Source organism: Prionailurus viverrinus, chromosome C1 (assembly GCF_022837055.1).
Source record: "Prionailurus viverrinus isolate Anna chromosome C1, UM_Priviv_1.0, whole genome shotgun sequence".
Lineage (NCBI taxonomy): Eukaryota > Metazoa > Chordata > Mammalia > Carnivora > Felidae > Prionailurus > Prionailurus viverrinus.
The window spans coordinates 144420915-144434320 of NC_062568.1; the positions used below are offsets into that span (position 1 = coordinate 144420915).

The 13406-nt window shown below is 38.5% G+C and overlaps 1 pseudogene; it reads left to right on the top strand.

Moving 5' to 3' along the window:
* The first annotated feature begins 3520 nt into the window (after window positions 1–3520).
* Window positions 3521–13406, top strand: part of LOC125173818 (60S ribosomal protein L18a-like) — a 31480-nt pseudogene continuing 21594 nt past the window's right edge.

A 13406-nucleotide genomic window follows, 5' to 3' on the forward strand; every position in this document is an offset into this window, starting at 1 on the left:
AGAGATTTTTATCATTTCAATGAGTGAAGAAGTTGGGGAAGGTGGCCCTTTCTCAAAGCCACTTGGGCATAACATATAAGCTGAAGCCAAAAATTTGCAGCACTTAAAAAAAAAAAACAGGGTGGGGCGCCTGGGTGGCTCAGTCGGTTGAGCATCCAACTTCTGCTCAGGTCATGATCTCACAGTCCGTGAGTTTGAGCCCCGAGTCGGGCTCTGTGCTGACAGCTAGAAGCCTGGAGCCTACTTCAGATTCTGTGTCTCCCTCTCTCTCTGCCCCTCCCCTGCTCATGCTCTGTCTCTCTCTGTCTCCAAAATAAATAAAAACATTTTAAAAAATTAAAAAAAAAACAAAGAGGAAAAGAATCTGAATGTTCTTGAGGAGAACAAGTAATACAAATGCACAAAGATAAAGCTGGGGCACCTAGGTAGCTCAGTTGGTTAAGCATGTGACTCTTGATTTTGGCTCAGGTCATAATCTCACGAGTTCATGAGTTTGAGCCTCGCATCAGCATGGAGCCGGCTCAGGATTCTCTCTCACTCTCTGTTTCTCTCTCTCTCCTTCTTCCCTCCCTTTATCTCTCTCAAAATTAATAAATAAACTAAAAAAAAAAAAAACAGAAGAAGAAGAAATGAAAAGCTGATGTAAGTATGAAGGGTGAGAAAGAGATTAGAGTCAGAAGGTTCAAAGACCAAGTCTACTTGTGACTACTTCAGTAGTTAAAGCAAGGATCAGTGAGGATATCAACTATTGTATGAAGAAAGAAAAGATGAGGAACAAAGAAGGAAGAATCAATAATGGTTCCTGGATTTTTAGTTAAAGTGTACATTAGTTAGAATATAGGCCAAACTGACTACAAAAAAGAAACCTTAAGAAGGAAAGAAAAGAAAGCTAAAAGCAGGGCCATTCAAACAAGAGAGAATTTGTATTTTCTTCTCCAGTAATAGTACAGAAGTAGGGGCATTATTTCGGATGGAGTGACTATTCCACAAGGTCACACATAGGGTTGCTGAAATAGTGAAAGCTGGCTCTCAACTGTCCCCCCTCCTCCCATCCAATCTCTGGAAAGAGGAAGCAAGAACTTTCCTTTCACAGAAGTGATCCTGAAATTGTATGCATTGCATCCATTCATATCCCGTTAATCATATGACTCCAAGAGAATTTTCTATTCAGAATCTAAAACTTGGCAGAGTTCAAGAGACTGTTTCCCTACATCATATGCTTATATCACTAGTGGAGTTTGAAATTATTTTTTGCCGATAAAAAGTAGTAGACTATAGATCCCATAGATGGCAAGGTGAGTGGAGGCAAAATGGATGGGAGGGAAAAAAAGATAAAAGCCCAGATAAGGCAGTTTATTTTTCTTGGTTTGAGGCCCGTGGCTTGGTCCTGATACGAAGATTCTGAAGCTAAACAATCACCCAGCTACAGGTTCCCTGTGCTAGACTAGACCAGTAGAAGTAGGGATCCAGATAGATCCTATATAAACATCAGACATGAATGATCATCACACTTACCAACAATGATTTTAAAAACTGTGTAGCTATTGGCTAATGCCTGACACCTGAAAAAGATCATGAGCTCCAGGGGGCAGGGCCTTTATTTTTCTGTTCAATACTGAATTATCCCAGTATCTAGGGAAGTACCTGATATATTTTAGAAGCTAGGTATACACACATATTTTTAAAACTGTAACTTGAAAAGTGTCAAATCCACAGTAAAACTGAGAGTACTACAATAAATACAAATGTTCACTAATTGCTAATGTGTGCCACATTTGCATATTCCTTTCTCTTTCTTCATCCCGAATCCACTGAAAGTAAGTTGCAGATGTTATAACACTATTCTTAAATAGTTAAGGAAGGAAGGAAAGAAAGAAAAAAGGAAGGAACAAAGACATACATGCCAGCTATTCTTTTAATTCCTTTACTTTTAAATTTACCAAATCTTTGTGTTTTACCTTTACTCCCAGGATAACTTAGCCAAAGTATTTTCTTGTTTGTTTCATAGATACCTTTTACAGGATAAACTGAAGTCATTTACATGAATACTATTTCTGAATATTCTGCAAAAATATATTCAGTTTAAAGATAATTTAAGAAGCTACTATAAACCAAATGAGTCTTAAAATTAAATTTTTATTTAAATGGATGCATTTTAACCAAAAAATAATTCTTAGTTAAACAAGAAGAGAAAAATTGAAAAAAAGGCCAAAATTGTGATGATCTAGCTTTTCTTCACTTTGACCTCTAGAAACAGTCTTTACTGGGTGCTTTTGCTTTACTTTGAGAAGTGACTTAAGAATTGAGGTACTTATAAATAGAGATAAGAAAAATGTTATCTTCAGAAGTTTCAGTAGATCCTAAAGAATTTCTCTCTGGTAGAGGAATAAATTATCAACATTTTGATGGCATTCATAGATGGTCCTAGAGGAAGTGATAAAACATCAGTAAATTCAGGACAATACTATAATTAAACTTTAAGAAATTGGTAGTGGAGGAAAAAAAATCAAAGGACTTGTAAAAGCATAAAACTGATATTAGGAAAATAAATCTGTAATTGGTTTCTTCAAAAGAATAAAGAACACTATCATTCATAAAGGACCTACTAACTTTTCAGGGACTCAGATCTAGTAAATGGTAATATAGAGATAAAAGCTTAAATTCATCTGACTACATTTTACTCTACCCTAATATATAGCCTCCCATATACCAAGGAGACTATTTAAAGAACAGAAGAGGAGTCTTGTTTTGGGAAGGTTTATATATTGTTCCTTCAAATTAAATGGAACTACTATATTGTATATGAATATTCAGTATCGGAATATTGGCCAACAGATTTGTTGATGGGGTGCTACAGTGCAAAGCAAATGCTTGCCTTATTTACATTCAGAGCTCAAAAGTTTCATATGTATATATATATATAAATATATATATATAAATATATTTATATATATATACATATGAACTGCATATACATGTTTTAGCTTTTTAGTTACGGGATTTATTATTACAGTGACCCTGAAAAGGAAGTCATAAAAGTACTAGCATTACCATTTCAAGACAAGGTAACTAAGGAACATAAAGATTAAATGATTCATCCAATGTTACTCAGTTTGTTAGGGCTGCTGCAAAGACCACCCATACCCACTGGCTACCCCTTGTACTTTTTTTTAATGTTTATTTATTTTTGAGACAGAGAGAAGAGAGAGAGCACAAGAGCGGAGGGCAGAGAGAGAGGGAGACACAGAATCCGAAGGAGGCTCCAGGCTCTGATCTTTTGGCCCAGAGTCCAATGCGGGGCTCAAACCCATGAACCATGAGATCATGACCTGAGCCCAAGTCGGCAGCTTAACTGACTGAACCATTCAGGTGCCCCTAGCTACCCCTTGTATTAAGCAGTTTGTTACCTAGGGATTCAGACTTTTCAACATCTTTCTTACTATTGTTAATGGAGAGACTAACTAAGCTCAATTAAAATTACAAACACCTTCCTTGGATGGCAACAAGAGCAGAGTTTGCCATGAAGGCTTTGGGCACCCCACAAAAGTACAAAGTGCTGGGGAGCTGCCTGTCCACCCCCAAATGCCGCATTCTGCCCCTGTATCACATGTGAATCCCTGCACTTCATGCTGTGGCCAAGTCCCGCTTCTCCTACTTCTGTGTCTCACCTGAAGAAGATGAAGAAGTGTTCAGGGCAAACTGTCTACCCTGGACAAGTGTTCAAGAAATACCCCTTGAGGGTGAAGAACTTCAGCATCTGGCTGTGCTATGACTCCCGCAGTAGCATCCACAACATCTGCCAGGAGTACCAGGACCTGACCACTGTAGGTGGTGTCACCCAATGCCATGGTGCCATGGGCCCCCAACACCATGCCCAGGCCCACTGGATCCAGATCATGAAAGTGAAGGAGACTGCAGCCAGAAAGTGCTGCCCACCGGCAGCCAAGCAGTTCCACAGCTCCAAGATCAAGTTCCTGCTGCCCCACCAGGTCCTGTGTCACCAGCACAAGCCACGCTTTACCACCAAGAGACCCAACACCTTCTTTTAGGTGTAGAGCCTCCCTGTCCCCAGGTCTGCCCAAATAAACTCCATGGGAAAACCAAACTATAAAAATAAATAGATAAATAAATAAATAAATAAATAAATAAATAAATAAATAAAATTACAAATAACTCACCAGATCTACCATTATTAGGAAGTTAATCTAAATGTCACTGATCATATAACCTTTTTCTAAATAAGATTCCTTAATCTGAGATTACACCTGTCTCACTTGCCATTTTCAGCACTGGACAGAGCAGGACTTCTCCCTTATCCTAATGTATAAAGCAAACATCAAGAGAAAGTGGAGGTATGCCTACACCTCAGAGTTATTACAAAGATCTTAACTGTTATCTAGATAAACTTTCTTAGTATTTTTGGAGTCTCTTTAAAAAATCTGATGGAATGCACGGTGGCTGTTTGAGAAAATAAAATAAATAAAACAAAGCAAAACTGAAAAAAAAAACAGGAAATAAAAAGTGGGGGCAGATATAGATGGGACAGTTCATTCACTATAGGTTAAGAAACCCTGGTCTGGGAATATGGGATTGAATCAGTGCACTAGCTTTGGAACATAGTAAGAACTGAAAGACTAATAGATGACAGAGTTTTACAGATGAATTCACAATGAGTCACGAAGGAAAAGAGACCAATGGCAAGGATGTAGAAGAACCTGGGCCAGAAATATGCTATTCCTTCAGTAGCATGACTTAGATAACAATCTGTATCACTCCTTTCATTCCCCATTTCTTATAGAGACTATCTGTGGGCTATTTCACTTACCTGAATATCTAAAATAAACACATTCAAGGGAAAAGCAATAAAGGTTAATAACACAACACAGAAATAAATGAAGAAATCTTAAAAGTACTTTAGATCTCCCCAAAATGAAAAAAGAGAAATGTCTTCAGAGATATCTATACTATAAAGAGAACATATTTTTATCATGGTTAGTAGAGTTATAACCAGAAATAAATGGAAGAAGTCATATATGTGCACGCATTTTTGTGAAAATTAGTACACGTGCCTATGCACACAAATTATGTCTGTGTCTTTATGTGCGTGAACGTATAATATACTATTTATTTATCTTTCTGGCTCTTAATATAATTTCTTTGACAATCTCATTGCTAATAGATTCAGGTGCAGTCTCTCAAGGGAAGTGGTGGAAAATATAGCTCTTTTTGAAGAATGATAAAATGGACTAGATATTTTGTGAGCAGATTGGTGTGTACAATTTCCAAGTAAACTGGAAGGCAGTAAAATATGGAGATTAAAAAAAATAATAAAAAATAAGTTGCTAAAAAGGTGATGGAATTTTGGAAATATACCTAACTCACTGAATTAGAATTTCCATATATTCGATTGCTATAAATATGCCTAAAATGTTAGTTATTAATTAAACTGGAGTTATAAAATAAAAAGCCACTCATTTTAGAATTTTGCCAGAGTATCTCAGTAAACATGAACATAGTTCTAACCCATCGTGAGATGAAGAACAGGCTGCCTAGCAACCGTTTTAACTAGTTCCCCAGAGGTTCTCAAGAGAAAAATGGGTGTTTGGAGGGAGAGCATTTGTTTTTGTTTTTGTTCTTATATCAAAGTTGCAGGATCATTTCTAGCTTCTCTAGTCATTTTTCTTCTTGTCCTCATCATCTGAAAGAAATAATGAAAAAAAGGAAGCAAAGAAGGAAGCGAGGGAAGAAGGAAGAGAGGGAGGAATGAAAGATGGATAAAGATCAATATAGGCCGTCTGAAGCACTCACTCAGGAATTCAAACATAATAATGGAAATCGAAGTCAGGTTCTTCTGTTTATCATATACAGGCATATACACCTTTTTGTGGAATGCTCACAAATCAAATTCAAAGTAATGACATTGGCTGGAGAAACTACACATTCATTGAAATGTGTGACAGGAAAGAATATATGTTGGTGGCATTTCTTGACCCAGGATTCAAGGGCAACTTTGAAACTCTATGCCTACTTCATGAAGCCATAGATCACAAGGAAGATGTTCTCATAAAGAAAATGTGGCAGGTTAGGTCACTCTCCTCCTTCCAGACTTCCTGGTTAAGTAAAAGCACACTCATAAAACATTCACAGCATATTTTCATAGGATGTCCTATCATGTAGGTCCCTGACAGGGGAGGGAAGAGAAACTGTTTGATGCTGATTCCAGAAACAGTAGCTTTAAGTGTTTCTTTTGAGACAGGAGAGAGAGAGAGAGAGAGAGAGAGAGAGAGAGAGAGAGAGAGAGAGAGGTGCACCCAGTTTTTACTATGTACCTTTCATATAGCCTTTGTGAGTTTGGGAGGGAAGAACAAAGATGATTTCAGGTCAAATTCCAGAGTTAATGATGTGTTCATGAAAATGTAGAGAGCAAAAATTATGAGTTAAAAAGGTTATCATCTCAGGCAAAGCCAAAGCAGTGGTGGATCTGGAGCAGGATGGGTAAGTTATATACATGAGATGCTTAGGAATACAAAGTACCTATATTCTTATTTTATACAATTGTTTTTATGGCTTTTGACTCCATTTTAAGACTCTGTGGCCAGTTGGGTTTAGTGAACATCATTTTGCAAGCCAACAATGCAAAAGTGCTTCAATGATAAAAACTGGGCTTTATAATCATTGTAATATAGAAACAATGTTCCTTCTAGAACTTACTCTGAGCCCTGGGTTCATTTGTAGTTCTATTATTGACCCCATATGAAACATGGAATTTATTTGCTGTTTAGTACTTTCCTGAAGAACAGAAGAGAAAGTGGTTCCATTGCTTTGAATTACCTGAGAAAATTGCCATAATTTGCCATTTCCCAATGCAAAGCTGGATTTCAAAAGTTAGATTCTGACCTCAATGATGAATGTAAGTGCCAAGACTGTATTTTAACTATGCTGAGGCATAAGACTTACATGTAACTCCATTTGTTTAGGTTATAATGAAGATTTATTTTGACACATTATTCTATGTATTTCAGCATCTTATCATTGATTGGGACATTATCAAAACAAAACCTTTTGTGAGGTAGGGAGGCTTTTTCCATTTTCATATTTTTTTATATTCTAGTTCTTCATGTTCCCTAAAGGTAAATAATGCATGAGAAAACCTGCAGTACCCTGGCTAGCATTTTTCTTTAAATATTAAATACTGTTTTTGAAAATGTTTGAACTATGAATAGTTGTGCCCAATAATTTTCCGGTTAGAAATAAAGCTTGATATTTATCCATTCTCCCTTTGATGTCGTAGCACACTAATGCTATGCAGCGTGGTTGACTACTGAATTCCTCCCAAAAGTTATGAAACTTACAATTTCATGAAAAAACAAGGATACAGATACTCTTTGAAGGAGTGGTTTACATGTTTAGTAGAAGGTTGTTATTTTTTTTTTTTTTTTTGGCAGTGGCTTTGGTTTCTTATTGATGTTGTTTTCACAGCTAAGGATATGTTCGATTTTATTTTTTTTTCAATAAATGTCATGACAACCCTAAATTAAGTCCACTAATGTATAAAGGAAACGATTCCATGGATAATACCAGAGAGTACTTCACTTCAATTGCTGTAAACCTTCCAAAGGACAGTTTAAATTGCTCCTACCTAGGGGCGCCTGGGTGGCGCAGTCGGTTAAGCGTCCGACTTCAGCCAGGTCACGATCTCGCGGTCCGTGAGTTCGAGCCCTGCGTCGGGCTCTGGGCTGATGGCTCAGAGCCTGGAGCCTGCTTCTGATTCTGTGTCTCCCTCTCTCTCTGCCCCTCCCCCGTTCATGCTCTGTCTCTCTCTGTCCCAAAAATAAATAAACGTTGAAAAAAAAAATATTAAAAAAAAATAAAAATAAAAAAAAATAAATTGCTCCTACCTAAGGTAAGTATCTTATTTGAAAAAGTCTACAGCTTAGTCATCCAGGTTTCCTACAAAGATCGAGAAAAATCCTCAATTTATGCAGTTGAGGATTTTTATAATGAGGAAAAAAATTACAGTTGTTTACAAGTAAGCTAAAATAGGTGGTGCAGTGGCAGCTATTGAAGACATGAGTTGTATTCTAAAAACTTCCCAAATCATTCAGAATACTTAGTACAAAGTCCTCTTTCCTTCCTTACTTAGGGTTAAGGTGTTCTCATAAGGTCTCCCCACTGGGGACATCTTTACATGATTCACAGAAATCTCATATATAGCACAGGAAGAGTTGTAACAGGATAATGGTAATATACACGCATGCTGGAGTCAAACTACCAAACTTACTGACCATCTGACCTGGGAAAACTGTTCAATCTTTCTGTACCTCAGTTTCCTCATCTTCAAATGAAGATAATAATAGTACCCACCTCTAGAACCGCTGAGCAGTAAATGAGTTAATATCTGCCAAGAATCAACAAGTGTCTGTCTGAAACATTGTATTATGGCATGACAGCATGGCAAACATTATCTAATGTTGACAAAATACTTCATCAGCCTTATAATTTATTGCTTTGGGGTTTGACCAAATATAGATTTTAATAGGTGAGGGGGGAGAGGCCATCATTCGATACCTATCATTCCTTTACCAAATATTTATTGATGATGCACATTTCAGATGTGAGGTAGTTAGAAGGATCAAGTCCTTGAAACTACTAATATTACTAAAGAACCAGAAGTATAGTGAAAGGAACCTATCACTGTTGTCCACGTCCCAGAACAATCAATTAGGATGTGTGCATCTGTTAGAGTTTTGTTGTTTTCATTTTTTTACGTTCATTTGTTTTGTGAAAGACAGCAGGAGTGGGGGAAGGGCAGAGAGAGAGAGAGGCTCCCCTCTGTCAGCGCAGAGCCCCAGGCGGCTCGAACTCACAAAACGGTGGTGAGATCACGACCTGAGCCAAAACCAAGAGTGAAAAGCTCCATGCTCGGCAGACGGGGCCACCCAGGCTCCGTTAGACAGAGTTAAATGCCTTTTGTGGGGAACTGTTTTTTGGGGTAGGAAATGGACACAGCTTTAAAGGCATTTTATAAACAGTCAAATCGTAGCCAGGGTGCCCCTTTAATAATTTACCCAATTAGAGTATTAACAATTTATCCAATCTCAGCCTCTAAAGATACAATCTGAAATAATATTTTAATTGCCTAGGATAAGTAATGCACTTATTAGGAAATTCGCTGGATATTCTATCTTATGTGCTTTTGATAAGCCCAACAAGAGCCCATTCTGCGTTGACCTCTTTACTGAGGGCTATTCATCCGGTGATGACCAAGACTGGTTCCTCCTGGCAAGATGCTCACAATTTCACAAGCGCATACAGGTGAATGTGAAACGAACTTTCATACAAAATATCTGCCATAGTGCAGCGTTGGTGGTACAGTGGTGAGCATAGCTGCCTTCCAAAATTACTGCTATACTTTTATAAGGAAGTGTTTTGGATTGCACAAAGAGCAGTGAAAGTCTAGTTGGCTTAAGCAAGGGGTTAGTCAAGAAAACTTGAAAAGTTTACCATGTGTTGGGCAGATGAGCATTCTAACAGAATATTCAAAATCCTTCTTAACCATCTTAAAAATCTTTAAGGCCCAATAGGATATACTCAGTCATATCCCTTAATTTGCCAAAGACCAATGATCTCCAAACAGCCGACACTGAACCTGGTAAATTAAGTTTCCCACATGTACAAATTCAACTGCTACATTACGATGCCACACAATGAGGCCTAACTGGATAGAACGAGGGGGGGGGGGGGGGGGGCTGAAAGAAATCACAAGAGCAAGCAAAGTGCGGCCCAAAGGCTGGGACTGAACAAACGGGCTTACCGGTTAGAGGAGGCAATGCGGTGAAACCTCGAGGGTGTGCCGGACCTGCTCGATGCAATACACCCTCTTCCATGCCCGGGTCGCGCGCTGAGCAGGAGAGACCGAGGACAGGCGGAGGAACCGAGTCAGGAGTCCCTCAAAGGTGCTGCTGCAGAAGCGCGCCAGAAAAATCGGACCTTGGGATGTGGAAGGTGACCTCTCGCCAACCTCATAGGGCGGGAAAAGAAACCAACACAAAGGAGCACGGACGACGCGAGGGGAGGGGGCAGGCATCCTGAGGGTGCGGGGTTTACAAGGCGACTGCGCAGGGGAGGTGCTCAAGCGCAGGCGCAGGCGCAGGTGCAGGCGCAACGCGGGTCCCTGGGAAGCCCAGGCCCCCCAGCCCTCTGCCGAGCGCATCGGCTTCGCAGAAGGGCTGGAGACCACGAGGGACACGCCGGACTCCAGAAAGAAAAAAAGGTAGGTCACTTAATTTGCAGCAGCAAGAGAAACCACAGTGGAGGAAAACTCCTTGAGAGGAGTGGAGCAGTGAGGAGCTTCAGGAGGGTTTAGGATTTTGCAGAATGATTTAAGGAGGGATTTCAGAAATGGAGCTACCTCTGGAGTTTCCATCAAAAGGAGGGGGCAGTTCAGTAATTGGGCACGTCGGCTATCTGTTCAGGAGGTGAGATGAGCTAACCTAGAAGCAATTTCCGTGTGCCCTTGGGCATGTCCTTTTGGAAACTGTTGTCTTTTGATCGTGCCAGTGACCTGTTGGAGACGTGGTTGATGTTTGTTAATAGGAGGGTTCCATACCTAATTGTGCTGGTTTTCATTTCCTGGAGTGTGAGATCCTTGGAAAGGACAGGGCTTCAAGATCTTAAAATGAGTAGAGGGACAACGGATTAGAGTTCCAGTCTGAATTTTTGCGTGGGCGCGCGCGTGTGTGTGTGTGTGTGTGTGTGTGTGTGTGTGTGTGTGTGTGATACTAGTCTGGCTGGTGAGACCAAGAAACTTGCAGATTTTATGTCACCAGTTTGAGCAGAGTTGTAGTGGAGAGCACGGTATGAGGAGCCTTGGAAAAAAATACATTTTTTGATCTTTCAAAACAATGTCCACCAACTATATGACATTCTGAAAAAGGCAAAACCGTGGGGATAGCAAAAACATCAGCGGTTGCCAAGAGTTAGAGTGGGGGAAGGGATGAATAGGTGGAGCACAGAGGATATTTAGGGCAGTGAAACTACTCTGTATGATACAGTTGGGGAGGCAGAACTTTATCTTTACCCTCTTTGGGTTTTTCTTCTGGGCCTGAGAATTGAACTAACATAAAACAGATTAACAGGGGAAAAAATACGGATTTATGCAAGTTTACATGGCACGGGAGTTCTCATAAGGAATGAATACCCAAAGAAATGGCAGACTTACATGCCTTTATCACTGGGCTGTGCAAAGAGAGACAATTATGGAAGAGTAACTAAACTATACAGGGAAGCTAAGGGAGATAAGAATTGTTATTGTTTTAACAAAGTTTGTTTTTACAGAATTCTTTTGACTTTGATTCCCCCACTGAAGATGGTTTCTTCTAGTACAGAGAGGCCATTTTTCACATGGGAATTTGTATTTCCTATTTTTTTTAATGTTTATTTTATTTTTGAGAGAGAGAGAGAGAGAGCAGGGTAGGGGACTGCTACTTGTTAAGAACTTAAACATTTGCCAGTGAACAAATATTACATGACTTTTAAATGTTTGTGAAAATGAATTTTTGAACACTCGGCTGACCAAACTACTAGTGGGGCAATGTGATAATTTAATGCTGTCTTAAAAAGTTATACCTTTGCATTTCAAAAACAACCTTATCTCCTTCCCAAAGTTCCACATATTAACCGTTCGTACAAAAATAAATAAATAAAATAAAATAAAATAAAATAAAATAAAATAAAATAAAATAAAATAAAATAAAATTAGATAAGTACTGTAATCAAGCATAACCTATTTTCCTGTCTGACAAATTTTTTTTACATTTCATCTTTACTGAGGCATAGTGAAAACATGACTGCTTAAATCAATTGTGTGATAGCCTGTTTCTGGGGAGAAATGGCTAAAAGTAGGAATTAAAAGGTAGGAAGGTCAGACCTTTTAAGTACCCTAGTCAAATCTCATGTTCTAAAAACATTCTGTGATACTAATGAGAACAAAGAAAACATCCTTTCAGTTTTGTTTCTTAAAAACATTTTTGCCATTCTGTATTATGTTTGGTTATTTCTGTAATTCTCCTTTAGTAGTTTGGCATTTCCTCAAGGATTGGACAATATCTTTATATCTTTTTTTTTTTTTCGAGAAATACACTTCAACATTAGTTTCAGTCTTTTATGTTGGAATTGTGCAATCAGTGTTGCTGAATTTATTTCTGCATTGCTAAGTTGCAATTTGCTGGAAATATGGTCTTTAGTATAAAAGGACTTCCTTGTTGCTTTCCATGTTCATTTGAGTGTGATTATCTTACCTCTTTCCTGCATACATATTTACTTCTTCCTGCACTTCATGCACCAACTCCCCCCAACTTCCCACATGCATATTTAATCATATTTTTTCATCAGAAAATCTTGCAAACTCCTTCAATTTAATAATAAAATCTAGTTATGAAAATTACTCAGTCCAAGAATGCATTGACATTGGATTCTCCTCCAATGTGAATCTTGTCGGTTTTCTTCTTTAGACATCAGTGTGCATTTTCACTTTAAACATGAGAGCACGCTGCAGTTCCCTTTGATTTGGTTGCATATTTACAAAATTAAATGTAAAGCAAATGTAGCTTTGTAAAAATCACCTCTCCCATAAAACAAGATAATGTGAGAGGGGAAGAAACAACATAACAATTAGAAGCAAACTGTCTTAGCAAGGTGATGGATTCTTTGTACAGTAGAAATGTATAATCATCAAAGAGTTTTATCTCCGTCTGAATGCTACATCACATAGGCATGTGTAAATGCCAACACACCTGCCTGAACATTGAGAAAAACACAAAGGCTCCATCATTCATTCTTATACTGGGCTCAGTTTTTACCCTGAGGTGCTGTAGGCACTCATGTAGCACCGCATATTTTAAGACATTGAACACCTTGCATGAGTGTTCCTGCGCCAGAGCAGATTATTCAAAATAATAGCCTGGAGTGGTGCCTGTACACTTCAGAGGACTGCCTAACCCGTTGTTTGTTTCAAAAGAGAGGCAGGTCCCTGAGAATAGATATTGCCTATCACATTTCAATGTTGTACCAAGTCCTCTAAGGAAACCAGAAGGTTGAGAGAAGGGTAAGCATTTTCCTGCTTGGAACTGCATTAAGCATTCTAACCTAGAAAAGGCAGAACCAGCAATAAATAAATTATCCATAGACTTGGAAAAGAACATATTGATAATCCAAGAAATCAGAGGTAAGAAAAATATTTCTGCAAACCTAAGTTTTGATTGAAAGAAGAAAGCAATGACAGAAAAGAAAGAAGAGAGAATGTTTTCCTCCAAGATGTTATAACAGAAAATCTCTATGAGAAATGTCCTCCTTCAGATTGTTTTGCTTCAATTTAAAAGCCTTTGTTTAATATTGTTTTTCTTGTG